Consider the following 21,490-nt stretch of genomic DNA (forward strand, 5'->3'; position numbering starts at 1 on the left):
GCTTAGAAATGATATAAGTGTTTAATCAAATTTTTAATAAAACTTGGAAACATCAGGCTTCATCCCTGGGAGTATTCAAAACTAGACCAAAAACTCACCTTTTCGAGAATGCATTTAACTCGTAACCCTTTCATCCTAAGCACTCCGAGAAGCTTCCTAAGCCCCTACTTGGTCTGTTGTCTGTTAATTTAGATTGTAGGACCGTCTCTCAAATATGTTGTTGTACAGCGCTAATTATGCCTATCAGGGCTATAGAAATGTTAAATGGCAATAAATGAATAGGATGTCAATGAAGTGACTTAGAGAGGAGCGCTGGAAAGGGCTTGAATAATAAAGACTAAAAGTGGCAAAACTTTATTATTTCACAAACTAAGAAGGTAGCCTAGAGGTTGGGCCCTGCTGATCTGAGTTCAAGACCAGGTTGAACGAAGCAAAAATACATTTTCCTACCATAGCTCTGGGTTAAAACGCAGATCTCCTTTAGCTGAAGTTACATTACATTGTGCTTGTTAACTGCGTAACCACAAGTTCAACACAGTTTACAAAAGACTATTAATGATAAACATTAATTAATCAAATACTTGGAAAATAGATAAGTCTTCAGCTGTATTCAAAAATGTTTATAAAAATAAGCTGTGAAGTGTTTCAAATTAATTATTCTTAATAAGACTGGCAGCACAGATGTGTGGGGTCAGAGACAGTGGTGGAATGAGGGGCTGCAGGCATGAAATCGGAAACCTCCGCTGTCAACAAATTAAGGTTTTTATTTTTTTTAATTCTATCATTCACTTTTAAAATTACAATTGTGCATAAAAGATGATACATTTACATAAAATATAAACATTATAGCACAATAAACTTAATAGAAATAATGACAATACTTATTTTCCCCCACACATTTTACAAAGTAACATAGTAGATGACGGCAGATAATGACCCGAATGGTCCATCCAGTCTGCCCAACCTGATTCAATTTAAATTTTTCTTCTTAGCTATTTCTGGGCAAGAATCCAAAGCTTTACCCTGTACTGTGCTTGGGTTCCAACTGCTGAAATCTGTTAAGACTTACTCCAGCCCATCTACACCCTCCCAGCCATTGAAGCCCTCCCCTGCCCATCCTCCACCAAACGGCCATATGCAGACACAGACCATGCAAGTCTGCCCAGTACTGGCCTAGTTCAATATTTAATATTATTTTCTGATTCTAAATCTTCTGTGTTCATCCCAAGCTTCTTTGAACTCAGTCACAGTTTTACTCTCCACCACCTCTCTCGGGAGCGCATTCCAGGCATCCACCACCCTCTCCGTAAAGTAGAATTTCCTAACATTGTTCTTGAATCTACCACCCCTCAACCTCAAATTATGTCCTCTGGTTTTACCATTTTCCTTTCTCTGAAAAAGATTTTGTTCTACGTTAATACCCTTCAAGTATTTGAACGTCTGAATCATATCTCGCCTGTCTCTCCTTTCCTCTAGGGCAGGGGTGCCCACACTTTTTGGGCTTGCGAGCTACTTTTTAAATGACCAAGTCAAAATGATCTACCAACAATAAAATTTAAAAAAAACCACAAAGCACACTGTACGCATAGAAAATGTTAATTATCATTCCTATTCCAGGGTTTTTCAAAGAGGTCAAAGCAGATGACTCTATGCACTATCACCTCAGTAACAACCATACAAAAATAGACAAATATACCCCCCTCCCTTTTTACTAAACCACGATAGCAGTTTTTAGTGCAGAGAGCTGCGCTGAATGCCCAGCGCTGCTCTCGACACTCATAGGCTCCCTGCGCTAAAAACCTCTATTGCGGTTTAGTAAAAGGGGACCTTAGTGTAAAAAATAGACAGCAGATATAAATTCAGACACATTTTGATCACTAAATGTAAAATAAAATCATTTTTCCTACCTTGTCTAGTGATTTCATGAGTCTCTGGTTGCACTTTCTTCTTCTGACTGTGCATACAATCTTTCTTCCCTTCTTTTAGCCTGTATGCTTCCTCTCCTCCAGACCTCATTCCTTCCCCCAACTTTTCCTTCCTCTTCCCTGCCCTTTCTTTCTCTCTGCCTCCCTTTCTTTTTTTTCTGTTTCTCTTCTTTCCTTCTGTCTCCCTACCTGCCCTTCTTCTTTCTTTCTCCCTGCCCTCCCCCAAGCCACTGCCACTGCCATTGCCATCGGGGACCAGGACCCAAACGCCACCAATAAAAGGCCCCAAGCTCTCCCTGCTTCGGCCAACCAGCATTCCTCTCCCCAACGTCAATTCTGCCGTCGGGAAGAGGAAGGCTGATCAGCCCAAGATCATGATCAACCTATTGGGGGAAATGCTGCCGGGTCCTGCCTTCGCGGAAACAGAAAGTAGGCAGGACCCGGCAGCAAGAAGAACAAATGCTTCACTAACCTGTCTCCTGCATTAGCCCGTAGCGAACGCTTGCTTCAGGGCTCTCAACATGTGCATGCCGGCTTCCCTTCTCCCCCCCCCCCCCCGGACATAACTTCCGGTTTTGGAGGGAAGAGAAGAGAAGCCGGCACGTACACATTAGAGCCCGGAGCATAAGTTCGCTACGGGCTGAAATCTCCAAGCCGGTTTTTTTTGGGGTTTTAATGTTCAGCAGCGGCAGATGACAGCTGGGCGGACCGCCCAGCTAAAAGGCCCTAGGGAGAACACTGGAGAAGAAGGCTGATCGTCCCGTAGATCAGGACGGCAACACGAGTCTATCACGGAGCCCGGGATGGGCTCCGCGATCGACTTACGTTGCCTTCCTGAGCTACTGGTCGATCGTGATCGACGTATTGGGCACCCCTGCTCTAGGATATAAATATTCAGGGCTTCCAGTCTTTCCTCATACGTCTTCTGGCGCAAGCCTCCTATCATTTTCGTCGCCCTCCTCTGGACCGCCTCAAGTCTTCTTACGTCCTTCGCCAGATATGGTCTCCAAAATTGAACACAATACTCCAAGTGGGGCCTCACCAATGACCTGTACAGGGGCATCAACACCTTCTTCCTTCTACTGACTACGCCTCTCTTTATACAGCCCAGCATCCTTCTGGCAGCAGCCACTGCCTTGTCACACTGTTTTTTCGCCTTTAGATCTTCGGACACTATCATCCCAATTTTACAATTGACCAACTCATAAAATTACCTGTAAACAACCTATCTATACCTCTTAACCAGTGCCAAAACATACCCCCCTACCTCCCCTCGGGATGTGTATGTTTCCTCATTCACATAAATAAATCAATCCTTACACTATTTAGTTAATGGTTCCCAAACTTACATACATTTTTTATAATATCCCTTTTGAATAGCCATAAACTTTTCCATTTTAAAGACATAACATAGGGATTCCCACTAGAATGAATAGTTTAAACTTTAATCTATCCCAATTTTTCCAATTCTTTAAAGTAAGCTGCATGGCAACCCCCATTATTATAAACAAAAGTTTAGAAGATCCGTTAGGTCCGCTTTTTACCCCTTCCCGCCTTGTCCAACTATCCCACACAGGGCCGCCATCAGGGCAGTACTACCAGTCCTGCATTCAGGGGCCCAGAGCTGACAGGGGGCCCGGGCTCCCCCAGGGTCCTAGGAAGTGTTCTAAGGCAGGGGCGCCAGTAGCTCGCCAAGGCAAAGTGAGTCGATCACCCAGGACTCACTTTGTCTTGGCGATCTAATCTATCGGGCCGATCAGTCTTCCTCTCCCCGACGTCAATTCTGCAGTCGGAGAGGAAGTTCGGGCCAGCCAATCGCTGCCTGGCTGGGCGGAACTTCCTCTCCGACGGCAGAATTGACGTCGGGGAGAGGAAGACTGATCGGCCCGAAGCAGGGAGAGCATGCGTCGGCGTCGGCTTTGGGGCCTGTTATCCATTGGTGGGTCCTGTTCCCCGATGGCAGCGGCAGTGGCTTGGGGAACGGCAGGGAGAAAGAAAGAAAAGGGGCAGGCAGGGAAACAGAAGGAAAGAAGAGAAACAGAAAAAAAGAAAGGGGGCATGAAGAGAGGAAGAAAAAGTTGGGGGAGGGAATGAGGTGTGGAGGAGAGGAAGCATACAGGCTGAAAGAAGGGAAGAAAGATTGGATGCACAGTCAGAAGAAGAAAGTGCAACCAGAGACTCATGACTCATGAAATCACCAGACAAGGTAGGAAAAATGATTTTATTTTAAATTTAGCAAAGTGGAGGCAGTATTACCACAGTTTTCAAAGGAATTTGCTCAAATAACTTAATAGTTAACTGGGTAAATTCCCAGAGATGAAAACTTCTCTTCACTTACTATGCACAGTTCTGAATTTATATCTGTTGTCTATATTTTACAATATGGTCCTCTTTTATTAAACCGCAATAGTGTTTTTTAGCGCAGGGAGCCTATGAGCGTCAAGAGCAGCGCTGGGCATTCAGCGCAGCTCCCTGCGCTAAAAACTGCTATTGTGGTTTAATAAAAAGGATGGAGGGTATATTTGTCTATTTTTGTATGGTTGTTACTGAGGTGACAATGCATAGAGTCATCTGCCTTGACCTCTTTGAAAAAAACCCAAAATAGGAATGATAATTAACATTTTCTCAGCGTATAGTGTGCTTTGTGTTTTTTAATTTTATTGTTGGTAGATCATTTTGACTTGGTCATTTTAAAGTAGCTCACAAGCTCAAAAAGATTAGGCACCTCTGAGCTAGAGCGTTGAAACTGTGTATTTCTATTTTATCCCCCCTTTTACAAAACTGTGGAGCGTTTTTTAGCGCCAGCCGTGGTGGTAGCAGCTCTGATGCTCAGAATTCTATGAGCGTCAGAGCTGTTACCACCGTGGCTAAAATCCACACTACAGTTTTGTAAAAGGGTGAGGGGTTAGTTTGTGATGACATATTCCATACTAGGCAAAGGTATTTTTTGTGTTCTGTGTGTTCGAAAGACATGGTTTTCTGTTAGGATTGACGGTGTAGGATTGATTGGTCTGGCTTGTTTAGTTTTACAATGGGTGTATTGATGTATTGCTCACTGCAATATGTAAGATGCTGCCTTTTCCTAGGTACTCATGTGTGACGTGTGGTTTGTTACTAAAAATCATGTTTTTCATACAGATGGGGGGGGGGCAAAAAATGATGGGTCCCGGGTGTTACATACGCTGCGTACGCCACTGTATGTAAAGATACCAGAAAGCTAGCGTAGCAAAAACTTTAAGTAAATTGTTATTCTTCTAAGTTTTGAGTATTTAACCCTCCCACAATCTCACGGGCACTCGTTTCAAGTTTATTGAGATTTTGATTTAAACGCAATATCAAATATTTTCAATGCGTATAACAAAAATAAATTTGGGGAAATAAATAAAACCATTTGAACAATAAACATATAAACATATCCATAGATGATTAAAATTACATAAGGAGTACAAGGATAAACTACATTTGTTTAAAAATGCGTTCTCCGCGCCTGCTCATAAATTTATTGACTGGAAGGATCCAGCAATGTGGCCAGATGCCATTCAGGACAAAGACAGAGAAAGAATTGTGCAATTTGGATTAATGATGGAAGATGATTTAAAGCAAATGGCACAGTCTATGAGTAAAGATCTTGACGGACGTTCTTTTTATGAATATCTCCTCTATGCCAAATCACCCAATGGACGTGAGAAGATTTTACGGGACTAGCTTAGGTGGAACATTAGCAGAAAAGTATGTGTATTCGGCCCATGGAAGAAGGGGGGCGTCGAGGGGGGGGGGGAAGGGGGCACAATAGGATTGCTCAGTAAGGGGCCCAGAAATTTCTGATGGCGGCCCTGATCCCACGCATAGTCTAGGCAGCTGCCTAGGCCACCGGAAGCAAAATGTTGCAACATCAATACGAATATTCCAAAACGCACCTGAGTCGATTCTATTTCATGCGAAGCCAATGAGGCGCCTCGACAAGTTCTAAAATAAGCCCCTCCGCCCCTGCTCCAGCGGAGCTCGTCTTCCCGTCCCCCTTTCAAATTAAACAACTTAATACCTTGGCCGCTGAGGAACCTCTTGCCCAATCCAAGACCTCCAGAGCCCGCCGACGCCTCTCAAAAAACCGCGGGCAACCAGAGCAACGACGCTCACGCAACGCGACGCCGGCTTTAGAGTCGCGAGTGTGCGCAGTGCGCCCCCAGTCGACGGAGCATGCGCCGAAACTAGGCCTTGCAAAAAAAAAAAAAAAAAAAAAAAGGCGCGAGCTGAGTGCCACGCGCGTGCCGCAGGTGGCGGGCTGTGGCTTCGTGACGGACGGCTACCGTTACCCCACGAGAAAGAGCAACCGAGAGCGCCGATCAGAAGGGCCGTCGAGCTGCTCTTGAGTTAGAGAGGAGAATGCCTACTCCGCACTCTGGCGTGTTAGAAGGGAGGGAGGTAACAACTAACGCTTCACATAGACGTTAATAGTAGCAGACAAAAAAAAAAAAAGAGGACACGTGACCCCGCCCACACCCCATGTACCCTTTTAGTGCTCCTCCATTTCATCCCTTCCTCCAATCCTCCTCCCCACAGATGTTTCTCTCTCCTTCCAACCCCCTCTCTTATGGGTGCCCCTCTCTCTCTCACCCTTCCTCCAACCCTCCTCCCCACAGGTGCTTCTTTCTCCTTCCAACCCCCTCTCCTATGGATGCTCCTCTCTCTCTCATCACTTCCTCCAACCCTCCTCCCCACAGATGTTTCTCTCTCCTTCCAACCCTCCCTCTCCCATGGGTGCTCCTCTTTCTCTCATCCTTCCTCCAACCCTCCTCCCCTCAGGTGCTTCTTTCTCCTTCCAACCCCCTCTCCTATGGATGCTCCTCTCTCTCTCATCACTTCCTCCAACCCTCTTCCCCACAGATGTTTCTCTCTCCTTCCAACCCCCTCTCCTATGGGAGCTCTTCTCTCTCTCACCCTTCCTCCAACCCTCCTCCCCACAGGTGCTTCTTTCTCCTTCCAACCCCTCTCCTATGGATGCTCCTCTCTCTCTCATCCCTTCCTCCAACCCTCTTCCCCACAGATGTTTCTCTCTCCTTCCAACCCCCTCTCCTATGGGTGCTTCTCTCTCTCTCATCCCTTCCTCCAATCCTCCTCCCCACAGATGTTTCTCTCTCCTTTCAACCTTCCCTCTCCTATGGGTGCTCCTCTCTCTCTCACCCTTCCTCCAACCCTTCTCCCCACAGGTGCTTCTTTCTCCTTCCAACCCCTCTCCTATGGATGCTCCTCTCTCTCTCTCATCCCTTCCTCCAACCCTTCTCCCCACAGATGTTTCTCTCTCCTTCCAACCCTCCCTCTCCTATGAGTGCTCCTCTTTCTCTCATCCTTCCTCCAACCCTCCTCCCCACAGGTGCTTCTTTCTCCTTCCAACCACCTCTCCTATGGGTGCTCCTCTCTCTCTCACCCTTCCTCCAACCCTCCTCCCCACAGGTGCGTCTTTCTCCTTCCAACCCCCTCTCCTATGGGTGCTCCTCTCTCTCTCACCCTTCCTCCAACCCTCCTCCCCACAGGTGCTTCTTTCTCCTTCCAACCCCTCTCCTATGGGTGCTCCTCTCTCTTTCACCCTTCTTCCAACCCTCCTCCCCACAGGTACTTCTTTCTCCTTCCAACCCCCTCTCCTATGGGTGCCCCTCTCTCTCTCACCCTTCCTCCAACCCTTCTCCCCACAGGTGCTTCTTTCTCCTTCCAACCCCTCTCCTATGGATGCTCCTCTCTCTCTCATCCCTTCCTCCAACCCTTCTCCCCACAGATGTTTCTCTCTCCTTCCAACCCTCCCTCTCCTATGGGTGCTCCTCTCTCTCTCATCCTTCCTCCAACCCTCCTCCCCACAGGTGCTTCTTTCTCCTTCCAACCCCCTCTCCTATGGGTGCTCCTCTCTCTCTCACCCTTCCTCCAACCCTCCTCCCCACAGGTGCTTCTTTCTCCTTCCAACCCCCTCTCCTATGGGTGCCCCTCTCTCTCTCACCCTTCCTCCAACCCTCCTCCCCACAGGTGCTTCTTTCTCCTTCCAACCCCTCTCCTATGGATGCTCCTCTCTCTCTCATCCCTTCCTCCAACCCTCTTCCCCACAGATGTTTCTGTCTCCTTCCAACCCCCTCTCCTATGGGTGCTCCTCTCTCTCTCACCCTTCCTCCAACCCTCCTCCCCACAGGTGCTTCTTTCTCCTTCCAACCCCTCTCCTATGGATGCTCCTCTCTCTCTCATCCCTTCCTCCAACCCTCTTCCCCACAGATGTTTCTCTCTCCTTTCAACCCCCTCTCCTATGGGTGCTCCTCTCTCTCTCATCCCTTCCTCCAACCCTCCTCCCCACAGATGTTTCTCTCTCCTTCCAACCCTCCCTCTCCTATGGGTGCTCCTCTTTCTCTCATCCTTCCTCCAACCCTCCTCCCCACAGGTGCTTCTTTCTCCTTCCAACCCCCTCTCCTATGGGTGCTCCTCTCTCTCTCACCCTTCCTCCAACCCTCCTCCCCACAGGTGCTTCTTTCTCCTTCCAACCCCCTCTCCTATGGATGCTCCTCTCTCTCTCTCTCACCCTTCCTCCAACCCTCCTCCCCACAGGTACTTCTTTCTCCTTCCAGCCCCCTCTCCTATGGGTGCTCCTCTCTCTCTCACCCTTTCTCCAATCCTCCTCCCCACAGGTGCTTCTTTCTCCTTCCAACCCCTCTCCTATGGATGCTCCTCTCTCTCTCACCCTTCCTCCAACCCTCCTCCCCACAGGTGCTTCTTTCTCCTTCCAACCCCCTCTCCTATGGGTGCTCCTCTCTCTCTCACCCTTCCTCCAACCCTCCTCCCCACAGGTGCTTTTTTTCTCCTTCTAATCCCTCTCCTATGGATGCTCCTCTCTCTCTCATCCCTTCCTCCTACCCTCTTCCCCACAGATGTTTCTCTCTCCTTCCAACCCTCCCTCTCCTATGGGTGCTCCTCTCTCTCTCATCCTTCCTCCAACCCTCCTCCCCACAGATGTTTCTCTCTCCTTCCAACCCTCCCTCTCCTATGGGTGCTCCTCTCTCTCTCACCCTTCCTCCAACCCTCCTCCCCACAGGTTCTTCTTTCTCCTTCCAACCCCTCTCCTATGGGTGCTCCTCTCTCTCTCACCCTTCCTCCAACCCTCCTCCCCACAGGTACTTCTCTCTCCTTCCAATCCCCCTCTCCTATGAGTGCTCTCTTTCTCATCCCTTCCTCCAACCCTTCTCTCCACAGGTGCTTCTCTCTCTTTCCAATCACTCTCTCCTATGAGTGCTCCTCTCTCTCTTATCCCTTCCTCCAATCCTTCTCCCTACAGGTGCTCCTCTTGTTTCCAAGGGAACCATCTCCAACTGGATGGTTGCTTGCATCTGCTTCTGCTATGCTCAGGCTGGTCTCCCTCTGCAGGGTCGAATTACGGGCCATAAAGTTAGAGCTATGGCGGCGTCTGTAGCTTTCCTCAGATCAACTCCTATTGAGGAAATCTGCAAGGCTGCCACTTAGTCCTCGGTTCATACATTCACTTCTCATTGCCTGGATACTTTCTCCAGATGGGATGGCCATTTTGGCCAGGCAGGTTTACAACATTTATTCTCCTAAATTGCCAACACTCCCACCATCCCTTTCTGGTTAGCTTGGAGGTCACCCACATGTTGAGAATATGCTGCCTGCTTGTCCTGGGATAAAGCACAGTTACTTACCGAAACAGTTGTTATCCAGGGACAGCAGGCAGATATTCTCACAACCTACCCACCTCCTCTGGTTGGCTTCTTAGCTAGCTATCTGAACTGAGGTACCTCACAGGAGACGCACGACCTACATTCGGTGGGAAGGCATTTGCGCATGCGCAGTGCAGCACTCGCAAACTCTTTGAAAGTTCTTCAAGCAAGTCTGCTTGCGAGGCTGTCCACTACGGGGATGTCACCTACATGTTTAGAATATCTTCCTGCTATCTCTGGATAATAACTGTTACGGTAAGTAACTGTGCTTTTTCACTCAGAGAATAGTTAAACTCTGGAACGCATTGCTAGAGGTTGTGGTAAATGCGGATAGCTTAGCCGGTTTTAAGTAAGGTTTGGACAAGTTCCTGGAGGAAAAGTCCATAGTCTGTTATTGAGAAGGACATGGGTGAAGCCACTGCTTGCTCTGGATAAGTAGCATGGAATGTTGCTACTCTTTGGGCTTTGGCCAGGTATTAGTAACCTGGATTGGCCACCATGAGAATGTACTGGGCTTGATGGACCATTGATCTGACCCACTAAGATTATTCTTTTGTTCTTATAATTCTGACACTTTCATCCTGCATACCCACCATCAGCAAATTTACTAACAGATCAGTGATTATCATGTTCAAATTAAGGTGGTGCTGCATCTACACACTGGTATCAAGTTGTATAGCAGGACTAATTCTGTTGCAAAGACATAGGATTCTGTATTGAAGAGATGTTGTCGTCCTTTAGTCGCTAATTTTGCAGTTCTGTCACTTGTATCTTTCAACTCCTCCCATTTACCAGTGGAGAATAGCTCCTTCTTCATTTTTTCCTTTTGCAAGCGAACTGGGTGGGAAAGTGTGTCCTGATCTGCTCTGCTTCATTTTATTATTTTCGGGTATTTTTGTCCATCAGTTCTTTTTTTCTGCTTGGCTTTGGTGCCTGGAGGTCTCCTTGGAGTTATTTCGCTGGGGAAAGGTTGCAGACCCGCGAGGGCGGGCTGCTGCTCGCAGGCCAATTTCTTGGAGTATATATGGAGCCAGCCTGCTTTGTGATCCATCAAGAAGCTCAGAGTCCATTTGTCTGGGAGCTTGCTCGCCTGCTGATTTATCAAAGGCTTGAACGTAGGCTGTGGGGCCCCTGTATAACAGCTATTTGGATATCAGGGACACAGCTGTGTGTCATCCCCCCAATGTGCTCCATGGATTATCAAGGGTTGGAGTTTTTGGTCAGAGTCCTCCTGGCCAGCAGCTAGATGATGTCGAGTGCTGGATTAGTTTCCAGCAGTTTCTGAGGCAGAAATCCTTTCCATGCAGGCAGAATACTACAAGCTGAGAGGCACCAAAGAAGTCACAATGAGTACTCCCATTATTTTCTATGAGGAAAATTGGGGTGGGGGGGTGTTCAGCAAAAGGTAGTTCTGAGGGTTTCTGGGGTTGGGGTTAGGGTTAGGTTCCCCCACCTCTAAAACACCTTTTTCTTTCTTGAGTTTTTTGGATTTCAGGAATGCTCCCATGGGTCATTTTTGGTGTGATGTTATTGGTGGTGGCCATCTTGGCTTTTTTATCAATCTTTTTTATTCTCAAAAGCTTCTATTTTCCCCCCAAAAGCCCTCATTTTGACTAGGGATCACCTGTAATGGATTCCTCAGGTCAATCTGCCCCTATTGCATGCCTCTTTTGCGTAGTGTTGTCGGCAGAAGAGCTGCTGTGTTCTATGTGGTGCAGGAGGAAAGGGTGGGGGCTTTGAGCTTAGCTTCCTTAAAAGTTTTTAAGTACAGGAGAACCTCAAAAATCCCAGTCAATGGGAGAGATCCTGCTTGTTTTCCAGAGACACTTCCAATTTATGACGCTGCCTTTCGGTTTGGCCACGGCCCTGCACAGCTTTACCAAGGTGATGGTGGTAGTAGTGGCTTGCCTTCACAGGATGGGCATACAGGTTCATCCATACCTGAACTATTGACTAATCGGAGCCCACTCAAGACAGGAGGGTGAGCATGCAGTGCAGCAGGTGGTAGATCTTCTTCAGGGACTCAGTTGAATAGTTAACTTCAGGAAGAGTCAACTATAGCTGACTCAGTCCTTGGAACCTTGGAATATCTGGGAGTCCACTTCAACACAGTGAGAGTCCATGTCTTCCTTCCCAAGCCAAGCAAACTGAAGCTCAGGAAGCAGACCACAGAGATCTTAGCATTAGTTATGCCCACGGCCTAACATTATCTTCAGGTACTGGGCTCGATGATGACCATCGTAGAAGTTGTTCCCTGGGTGAGAGCACATAGGCATCCAGTGCTGAAAGATTTTTGTTTGGTTCATGGGCCAACTTTTGGTAAATTGCTTGCCCTTTTTCTGTGCAATACTAGTATTAGTAATGACTATTGGTGTGGGGTTTTTTTTTACATTCAAATAAGTGCCATTACAGTGATAAGTTGGAATATTTGTAGCACCAATTCCCCAGTTAAAAGGAAGAAATTGCATCTCTTTGTCATAATAAAGTTGGAATAGTTTTTCTACAACAGACACATCTTAGTAACATCTATAGAAAAGAACTCCATTTTCATAGGACAACCCCCCCCAACCCAACTTTCTCCCTACTCAGGCAGTATGGCAGGGAAGCTTGAGCAGCAGATGTCTTTAGCTAGAGGGGCTTGGGCATCCCTGCCATAGGTAGGACTCAGTGCTGCCTTGGGGTGGGGGAAAAGAGGGGAGAAAAACTGAGGAAATGTATGGTCTATTACTACTATTACGATTTCTATAGCGCTACCAGATGTATGCAGTGCTTTATAGAGTCACGAAGAAGACTGTAAGCTCCTTCGAGCAAGGACTGTCTAAACCAGTATGTCGCAAGCTTTTTAAGCTGCTGGCACACTAATCTCAGAGCTGCGGCTGGAGGGCACCTGGAAATGCGCAGATGTTCTCCAGCCATGGCCCTGAGCCTCATTACCGCCAGTGGGAGTTGCTTCAGAAAGAGAGGTGAGGAGAGGCGCATGTGCCGGCTGACTGACTACAAGAGGCACGTCCTGTAAGCAGTCAGCTGGCACAGGCCCCTCTCCTCCTCATCGGCATCTTGGGGCACACCTGGAATTAGAGAATGACACGGTGACAAAATTCATCACTGTCCCCGCCCCCGCGGATAACCGCGGGAAATAATCCCATGTCATTTTCTAGTGTCTATTTCAACCTCGGTCCTTCTACACCAGCATTCTTCAAAGCAAAGCTTGCGGGTCAGTGGTTGTGGCCATTCATACTCTGATTCTTCCCTCTCTCCTTAAAGAATGACATGAAGATGGTTTCCCGCGGTTATCCGCGGGGACGGGAACGGTAATGAATTTTGTCACCGTGTCATTCTCTACCTGGAATCCTCCGGGGCATACAGTTTGCGATACACTGATCTAAACAGACAAACAGGATGCCATAGAAACAGTTAAGGGGAATGGTTAATCTGCTTGTTAGGTTGGTTAGGTCTAGGGGTGCTGTGAAAAAATTACTTAGATGTGGTGAACTGAAAAAATTTGGGAACCTCTCTGAGCTATTGTATTATTGAAAATGATCACTGAGGTAGTTCTGATATACTGTGCAGATCATTAGTTCACTGGTGAGAAGCAGGAAGAATATCCCCATTGTTACTATGATTGACATTGTTTGGCAAGAGAGAGAGCTAACAAATATTCCCCTTCTCCCCCAGCTTGATATCTAATGTTGTGTTAACTCTGGTGCTGCTCTTAGAGAGGGTCAAAAAAGCTTAAATACCATGCTTTTATTTTTAGATACTGCCCTGTGGCAGATGCTAAGCTGCTTCCCTTTTAGCCTTCTGCTGACCCTAGTGGAAAAGTACAACAGGGCACAGAAACGACAGAAACGTCCTTCTCATATGGATACAGAGTGTTTCACATTTTGGGATGAAAAAACAGATGATGTTACCCATACGTGATTCACATTGGTTGTTTACAACTGGAAAAGAGCTGAGCCTGCCATTTATTTTTTTTTTATGGAATGGAAATTTTTCTATTTCTGAGCAGAAAACATTAATTATTAGAATTACCTGCTTTGCTGTTGCTTTGAGTGCTCTGTGTGCTTCCCAGATATATTTTCACAGGTTTTTTATTCTTGCAAGTCTGTAAGCAAAGATAAGGCAGTGTGTCCACTGGTGCTCCTGTCCCAACCTGGGAAACCCAGGAAACATGTTGCCATTAACCTGGATGGAACCAGGCTGCTGGCACTAACATTTAAAAAGGAGATACAGCAGCTTTTAAGCTAAGATGGGGAGGTGGTGGTGGAAGCTGACAATCATAAGAACATAAGAATTGCTATACTGGGACAGACCAACAGTGGCCAACCCAAGTCCCAAGTACAGAACCTAGCAAGATCCCAAGTAGTAGAACAGATTTTATGCTACTTATCCTAAAAGTAAGCAGTGGATTTCCCCAAGCCTTTTTTTAAACCCTGCTAAGCTAACTGATTTCACCACAATCTCCAGTAACAAATTCCAGAGGGCATAGGATGAAGTTAAGAGGTGTTATCCCAGGACAAGCAGGCAGCATATTCTCAACAGTGGGTGACGTCACCGACCGAGCCCCGCAGCGGACAGCCTCGAAAGCAGACTTGCTTGAAGATCTTTGTAAGAGCTTCCGAGTGCTGCACTGCACATGCGTGAATGCCTTCCCGCCCGAGTTGGGGCACGCGTCTCCTGTGAGGAACCTCGGTTCAACGTTTTCCACGGAGCCGAGAAGTCCTCTTCTTTTAGCTCTGCAGCCTTCGTTGCCTTCTCTCATCGCGGCTTTTGTTATTTTTATTAGTCGCTGTGCTCGCGTTTTATTGTTCTTTCTTTCTTATCCAATAATTTTTTTAAAAACTTTTATTTTTTATTTTTTCTTCTTCCGGCAGTGGCCTTACGGCCTAGGTCTGGCCGCTTACCTTGTTCGGTACGTCGGACTTCGTTTTATCTATGTCCCGGCCTCTAACTGGGTTCAAAAAGTGTAGCCAGTGCAACAAGACCCTTTCAATCACCGATCCTCATAGTCGGTGTATTGTTTGTCTGGGTCCTGAACATTGTCCCGACGCTTGTTCACGCTGTGCTCGGGCCCTTCGTCAGCGCCGTGCCAAGCTCCTTCAACTTTTTGGCACGATGGACCAGCCGACTGACAAGGTCTCGGTTTCGGGGACAGCCTTGACCTCTAAGTCCTTGACCTCGACCCCGGCTTCTGCCTCCACCAAGGTCTCGACCTCGACTCCGGCCTCGAAGGCCTCGGCAGCAGCTCCTCTGAAGACCTCGACAGGTAAGTCTCCAGTCTCTCCTTCAGGTACTACTCCTAAGAAGCCTCCAGAGTCACAGGCATCCCAGGTCATATCTGCCGGCCTACCTGCCTCAACTAGACCTCCAGCTAAGCGTGCCTCCAAGCATCGGGAATACTCAACCTCGAGGTCGCCCTCCTTGGAGCGCACTGCTGCACCATCGAGACCTGATCCTTTTGTCTCGGTGCCCATGTTCGAGGACATGTTAAAAGCCATTCTGACCATGCAGATTTCCTCGGTCATGGCTCAACTCCTCCCTGCTTCCTGTGAGCCAGCTTGAGCGGCAGTCTGAGACCCCAGTGGAAGCACCTAGAGGCAAGCCTCGGAAGTCTCGCCGGTTCTCATCCAGTGACTCTTCACCTACTCCTCGGACACAGTCTCCTCCACCTCGACTGAAGCATCGCTTGAGGCATTCGAGGCACCTCACTTCCAAGCTTTCTCAGGAGACATTTATACAACAGAAACCTTCGCCTTCTCTGGATACTGAGACTTCTATGCCTCGTTTATCCAAGGCTACTGAGACTTCTTCCAAATCTAAACATAAGTCTCGCAAAGCTATTACACCGAATAGCTTCTCCTCGAAATCCATCGAGGTCGAGGACTCCTCCATCGAGATTGCCTCCGAGGGAGCCTTCTCCTCCTGCCTCGACCCAATCTGTTCCTCGAACCCCGGGAACTTCACCATTTGAGGGTTTTGAAGTGCAAACACTCACTGACTCCTCCTCACGCAGGTAGCGCAGCTTCTTCAATCACTGTGCGCCTCAACTCTGAGCCTCTGTCTCAGTATTCCAGAGAGGCTTCTCCCTCCTACTCAGTAGTTCCTCGGTCTCGCACTCCTTCTACGGAAGATGCCTCGACCTCGAAGTCTGCCTCTTTTGCAAGGTTCGTCTTCGACATGAGAAAAGCTCTTCAACTGGATCTCCACTCTGATTCCAAGTATACACCTGAATACTTGGCCGATATGGAGTTGCCTCATCCTCCCAAGGAGACCTTGAGGCTTCCTATGACTCCAGTATTGAAGCAAACTTTCTTAAGGAATATGGAAACTCCTTATTCCATCACAGCCATTCCATCCAAGCTGGAATCCAGGTACCTTGCAAAGGCTTCGAGAAATCTCAATTATCCCATCAGTCTTTGGTGGTGGAATCTTCTTTAAAGAAAACTCATCCATCTAAGCTTTACGCTGCGGTCCCTCCAGGCAGGGAGGGCCATACCATGGACAAGTTTGGCCGCAGATTATACCAGAATTCCATGATGGCAAACAGAATTCTCAATTATAACTACATTTTCACGGCTTATTTTAACCATTTCCTCAAATTACTGCTTAAATTCTACCCGGCTCTTGAGGAACAAAGTCTTCCAGAATTCAAACAGATCATTAGAACTCTGTCTCAACTTCGCCTCTTCGTGCTGCAAGCCACATATGAAGCTTTTGAGCTCTCTTCTAGAGTTTCGGCCTTTGAGGTAGCCATGTGCCGTCTCGCCTGGCTCCGCATTGTTGATATGGATCCCAATCTGCAGGACCGTCTAGCGAACTTGCCTTGCCAGGGAAAAGAACTCTTTGATGATTTTATTGAAGCTGCTACAAAGCGCCTCTCTGAACATGAGTGCTGTTTTGCTTCCTTGATTAGGCTGAAGCCTAAGACTCCTCCTGCTCGGCCATACAAGCAACCACCACGTCGTTATCCCCAAAAAACGACACCAGCTTTCTCCAGGCCTCCGCCTAGTAGACCTCCACAACAACGACAGCAGAAGGCTCAGACTCCTGCTGCGACTAACCAGCTCAGTCTTTTTGACATTCCCAGTCTGAGCATGCCAACCTCCCTGCATCAAAATTCTCTTCTGTCCATAGGAGGTCGTCTTCACCAATTTTATCACCTCAGATCTCTTGGTTTTCACCATCCTTCGGGAGAGATACTCACTTCACTTCTTCAGGTGCCTCCAGACCGCCCTCCAAGAGAGTGTCCTTCCAATTTGTCGCAACTTCCCCTTCTTCTTCAGGAAGCTCAGACTCTTCTTTGCCTTCGAACTGTCGAGGAGGTTCCTCTGAACGAACGGGACAAGGGCTTTTATTCCCGTTATTTTCTAGCCCCAAAATAGATGGGGGATTTGCGACCCATTCTGGACCTCAGAGCCCTCAACAAATTTCTAATCAAAGAGAAGTTTTGGATGCTATCTTTACCAACCTTATATTCCCTGATGGATCAGGGAGATTGGCTATGCTCTCTGGATCTCAAAGAGGCTTACACTTATATCCTGATTCATCCAGCCTCTCGCAAATATCTTCGATTTAGGGTGGGGAATCTTCATCTACAATACAGAGTTCTTCCTTTCGGACTCACCTCATCCCCCAGAGTCTTCACAAAATGTCTGGTGTAGTGGCTGCAGCCCTCCGTGCCCAAGGTCTTCAAGTTTTTCCATACCTGGACGACTGGCTTATCAAGGCCCCCTCTCAACAAGGGGTTATTGCAGCAACCCAACAGACTATTATGTTCCTCCAAAGTCTGGGGTTCGAAGTCAACTTTCCAAAATCCCAGCTGACCCCATCTCAGTCTCTCCAATTCATTGGGGCCACTCTAGACACTGTCCAGCTCAGAGTTTCTATCTCCATAACATTGGGATACCCTCATTCGCCTTTGCCATCAAGTGTCTCATCTCACATCAATTTCAGCAAGACAAATGATGGTTCTGCTCGGTCACATGGCTTCTACAGTTCACGTGACTCCTTTTGCCAGACTTCACCTTCGCATACCTCAGTGGACCCTGGCATCTCAGTGGCAACAAGCTACCGACCCGCTTTCTCAACAAATTACGGTAACTCCTTTGTTGAAGCAGTCTCTCCACTGGTGGATGCTCTCTTCCAATCTTTCCAGAGGTTTGCTGTTCCACAATCTCCCTCATCAGAAGGTTCTTGCAACAGACTCGTCTACCTATGCATGGGGAGCTCATCTCGACGGAATCTGTACCCAAGGTCATTGGACTCCTGCGGACCGTCTTTCTCACATCAATCTGTTAGAACTCAGAGCGATTTTCAATGCTCTCAAAGCTTTTCAACACCTCCTTCACGACAACGTAGTCCTTGTTCAGACAGACAACCAAGTCGCCATGTACTATGTCAACAAACAGGGGGGTACGGGATCTCACTCCCTTTGTCAATAAGCTCTGAAGCTGTGGGATTGGGCAATCCATCAGAACATCTTTCTCAGAGCTGCATATATTCAAGGTCAGCACAACTGTCTGGCAGATAAATTGAGTCGTCTTTTGCAACCTCACGAATGGACCCTCAATTCCTCGCCTCTACGTCAGGTGTTTGCTCAATGGCGGACCCCTCAGATAGACCTGTTTGCGTCTCCCCTCAACAACAAGCTGCTCTCAAATATACTCTCCCCAGCGTCTCGAGGCAGATGCTTTTCTCCTGGATTGGACGGGTCACTTTCTCTATGCCTTCCCTCCATTCCCTCTGATTCTCAAGACTTTTGTCAAGCTCAAGACAGAACATGCCACCATGATTCTGATAACTCCTCGGTGGCCCAGACAACCATGGTACTCCCTTCTACTTCAACTCAGCACCAGGGAGCCTCTGCTTCTACCAGTTTTTCCCTCTCTGCTTACTCAGAGTCAAGGATCCTTGCTACATTCCAACCTGCAGTCTCTACACTTAACAGCTTGGTACCTTTCAAACTAACAGACTCTCTACAGTTTTCTTAGTCAGTACAAAATATTTTGGTAGCTTCCAGAAAGCCGTCCACTCGGCAGTGTTACGGTCAGAAATAGACTAGATTTTCTGCTTGGTGTTCCACTCGCCATATGGAGCCAATGTCTACCCCTTGGCTTCTGTTTTGGATTATTTACTTCACTTATCACAATCTGGACTTCAGTCTACATCTATCCGAGTCCATCTCAGTGTGATTGCTGCTTTTCATCACCTCTTGATGGGAAACCTCTATCTGCACATCCTGTGATTTCCCACTTTATGAAAGGACTTTTTAATGTTCATCCACCACTTAAACCACCCCCAGTGGTCTGGGATCTCAATGTTGTCTTGGCTCAATTAATGAAACCTCCCTTTGAACCAATTGATAAGGCTCATCTCGAGACCTTACTTGGAAAGTCGTTTTCCTGATTGCCCTCACGTCTGCTCGAAGGGTCAGTGAGTTACAAGCTTTGGTTGCGGATCCACCTTTCACAGTTTTTCACCGTGACAAAGTGGTCCTCCGTACTCATCCAAAATTCTTACCTAAAGTTGTTTCAGAATTTCACATCAATCAATCTATTATTTTTCCAGTATTTTTTCCAAAGCCTCATTCGCACCTGGAGAAGTGGCTCTCCATACTTTGGACTGCAAGCATGCCTTGGCTGTCTACTTGCAACGCACTCAACCTCACAAAACAGCCCCACAACTTTTCATCTCCTTCGATCCAAATAAGTTGGGGCATCCTGTTTCGAAGCGCACCATCTCCAACTGGATGGCTGCTTGCATCTCTTTCTGCTACACTCAGGCTGGTCTCCCTCTGCAGGATCGAGTCACGGGCCACAGAGCTAGAGCTATGGCGGCATCTGTAGCTTTCCTCAGATCAACTCCTATTGAGGAAATCTGCAAGGCTGCCACTTGGTCCTTGGTTCATACATTCACCTCTCATTACTGTCTGGATACTTTCTCCAGAAGGGATGGCCATTTTGGCCAATCTGTTTTGCAAAATCTTTTTTCTTAACTTGCCAACTCTCCCTCCATCCCATTAGGCTTAGCTTGGAGGTCATCCACTGTTGAGAATATGCTGCCTGCTTGTCCTGGGATAAAGCACAGTTACTTACCGTAACAGTTGTTATCCAGGGACAGCAGGCAGATATTTTCACAACCCACCCTCCTCCCCTGGTTGGCTTCTTAGCTAGGTATCTGAACTGAGGTTCCTCACTTGAGACGCGCGCCCTGACTCGGGCGGGAAGGCACTCGTGCATGTGCAGTGCAGCACTCGGATGCTCTTACAAAGATCTTCAAGCAAGTCTGTTTTCGAGGCTGTCCGCTGCGGGGCTCCGTCGGTGACCGTCACCCACTGTTGAGAATATCTGCCTGCTGTCCCTGGATAACAACTGTTACGGTAAGTAACTGTGCTATATGCTCCGGAGTAATCTAAAGAAATACTTTTTTACGGAAAGGGTGGTAGATGCGTGGGACAGTCTCCCAGAAGAGGTGGTGGAGACAGAGACTGTGTCTGAATTCAAAAGGGCCTAGGATAGGCACGTGGGATCTCGGAGAGAAGGCCTGGAATAGGCACGTGAGATCTCTCAGAGAGAGAAAGAGATAATGGTTACTGTGGATGGGCAGACTAGATGGGCCGTCATGTTTCTAATTATACATTGTGTGAAGAAATATTTTCTCCAGTTTGTTTTAAATCTACTTAGTAGCATGCCCCCTAGTCCTAGTATTTTTGGAAAGAGTAATCAAGCGATTTACATCTACATTTTCCTCTCCTCACAGTATTCTACGGACCTCCATCCCTGAGCCATTTCTTTTCAAAGCTGAAGAGCCCTAGTCGCTTTAACTTTTCCTCATAGGGAAGTCATCACATCCCTTTTATTGACCTTCTCTGTAACTTTTCTAATTCTGCTATAGTCAAGGTGCAGCCATACCATAAAGCAACACAAGAGCATTATAACATTTTCATCTTTGTTTTCCATTCCTTTCCTGATAATTTCTAACATTCTATTTGCTTTCTTAGCTACCACCGCACATTGAGCTGAGGGTTTTAACGTATCCTCAATGATAACACCTAGATCCTTTTCTTGGGCAGTATCTCCTAACATGGAGCCCTGTATCATGTTGCTATAGTTCAGGTTCCTCTTTTCCACATGCATCACTTTGTACTTGTTCTCATTAAATGTCATCTACCATTTTGATGCCTAGTCTCCCAAGGTCCTATTGCAATTTTTCACAATCCTCTTGCGATTAACAACTTTGTGACATCAAATTTAATTACCATATTTACCCGAATATAAACCGGGATTTTTGGGCCTAAAAATGGGGGTCCCGGTTTATATTTGAACCAGCGCTCCCTCTCAGAATTATTGCAGGCCGCCACCAGGCTCTGCACCCTGCCCATTGTACCTTCTCTCTTGATCCCTGGTGATCCAGAGGTGCAGCGGGAAGAGCGAGCTTTCTGAGCTCCTACCCTGCTGCTAAACGGCTGCCGCGAGATCAGGTTTCTTCAGCTGCTGAGTGGCACCAAGTAGGAGCATGATTTGGCACTGCTGCTAGGCGCTGAGGGGCTTCCTTACTGGCTAAGGGACACTCAATAAAATTACATGGAAATATTTTTAAAACAGGAGAAGACCAAAGGCCCATTGGTTTGATACCATCAAGAATGACATGGAAATGAATATCAAGCAATTGAGGGAAGTTGGGGAAAACAGGAAAGCATGGTGAGGACTGGCCTACAGAGTATCCAAGGGTCGGACACAACAATGTATAGTAGTAGTATTGTTTCACTCAAAGAATAGGTAAGCTCTGGAATTCGTTGCCATAGTACAGTGTTTCTCAACACGCAGTACGTATGTACATAGGCCGCTTGTTGGGGGTATGTGC

General features: G+C 47.2%; 1 protein-coding gene across 1 annotated transcript in view; it reads right to left on the minus strand.

Moving 5' to 3' along the window:
* Window positions 1–6,126, minus strand: part of CEP57L1 (centrosomal protein 57 like 1) — a 96,805-nt gene extending 90,679 nt beyond the window's left edge. Inside the window, exon 1 of the mRNA XM_033939520.1 lies at window positions 5,968–6,126. The gene's annotated coding sequence lies outside the window, so the exon portion shown is untranslated. The remainder of the gene's footprint in view (window positions 1–5,967) is intronic.
* Window positions 6,127–21,490: the final 15,364 nt, after the last annotated feature.

The sequence above is a fragment of the Geotrypetes seraphini genome, chromosome 3 (genome assembly GCF_902459505.1).
Source record: "Geotrypetes seraphini chromosome 3, aGeoSer1.1, whole genome shotgun sequence".
Lineage (NCBI taxonomy): Eukaryota > Metazoa > Chordata > Amphibia > Gymnophiona > Dermophiidae > Geotrypetes > Geotrypetes seraphini.